Here is a 429-nt window from a genome sequence, read left to right as displayed (position 1 = left end):
GGGCTACCGCCGACAGGGTGGCGATGGCCGCAACAAGCAATGGGAAGAGGGTTTAGGGTTTCTGGGCAAAAGATAATTTTGCCTCTCGAAATTTCAGAAATTTCAAGTTCTATCCTTTGTCCAAATTATAAAAATACCCCTTATAATTTAAAAAATTCTCTACATATCCCCAATTTCAAAAAATATTAATTAATTAAAATATTTAATTGATTATTATTTATATTATTATCTAGTAGTCCTATATGATGATAATTTATATATGTCATATGTGGACGGATGATCATGGACCGTGTGATGTGTGTACTTATGGTTATTATTATTGAGGCCTGCGAACCTCCATTTTATTTCTCGTTTATTGTCGGGCTTACATGTCTATGATTAAGTTGTAATTACATGAGGAGGCATAGTAGGAGCATGGAAGCGATAGCG

This window comes from Musa acuminata, chromosome BXJ1-4 (genome assembly GCF_036884655.1).
Source record: "Musa acuminata AAA Group cultivar baxijiao chromosome BXJ1-4, Cavendish_Baxijiao_AAA, whole genome shotgun sequence".
Taxonomy (NCBI): Eukaryota; Viridiplantae; Streptophyta; class Magnoliopsida; order Zingiberales; family Musaceae; genus Musa; species Musa acuminata.
This window is presented reverse-complemented; position numbering follows the sequence as displayed.